This window comes from Leptonychotes weddellii, unplaced genomic scaffold, assembly GCF_054177405.1.
Source record: "Leptonychotes weddellii isolate Sample4059 unplaced genomic scaffold, ASM5417740v2 HiC_scaffold_60594, whole genome shotgun sequence".
NCBI lineage: Eukaryota > Metazoa > Chordata > Mammalia > Carnivora > Phocidae > Leptonychotes > Leptonychotes weddellii.
The window spans coordinates 1-592 of NW_028029105.1; the positions used below are offsets into that span (position 1 = coordinate 1).

The 592-nt window shown below is 58.4% G+C and overlaps 1 long non-coding RNA gene across 1 annotated transcript; it reads right to left on the bottom strand.

Moving 5' to 3' along the window:
• Position 1: 1 nt before the first annotated feature.
• LOC145719649 (uncharacterized) lies at positions 2–592 on the bottom strand. The gene is made up of 2 exons (XR_014142523.1): positions 446–592; positions 2–198 (listed from the first exon to the last, which is right to left on the bottom strand). It is a non-coding gene; the product is annotated as an uncharacterized LOC145719649 (long non-coding RNA).

Below are 592 nucleotides of genomic sequence, written 5' to 3' on the forward strand. Positions count from 1 at the left end.
GTAGCACAAGAAAAGTGACTGCTTTAATTACTTAGGCAAAATTTTACATAGAATCTATGATCCATCCCTGCCCCAATTGGTAAAAAATGCAAAATTCATCACAAGGCATGTGCAATCAGCCCCAACTCAGAGGGCACAGGTCTGTGGTCCGGCTCAGGCACAGTGCTATTTTCCGTTCTCGGTGCTGAACATGCGATCCTAGAAGGGAGAGCGTGAGAGATGCCAGGAAACTTGCCCACTTGCCCCGCACCCCTGCCTCCTGCGCAGGAAGGGGTAAGGCCCATGGTCGGGGCTGCCACGGACGGGGAGTCATGGCTTCCTTACAAGGGTGCCCACCAGCGGCTGGCCCGGAACCTGGGGGGCAGAGTCCAGGAGGCCAGGGGAGCCGACACCCCCAGAGTCCCCCAGAACCTTCCAGCTCCGCCCCCGAGCCTGGGGCACTCACCATCAGCATCCGCTCGAGCTTCACAGCATCCGCAGCAAACTTCCGGATCCCGTCCGAGAGCTTCTCCACGGCCATCTGGTCCTCGTTGTGCAGCCAGCGGAAGGCCTTTTCATCCAGGTGAATCTTCTCCAGGTTGCTGGCCTGGGC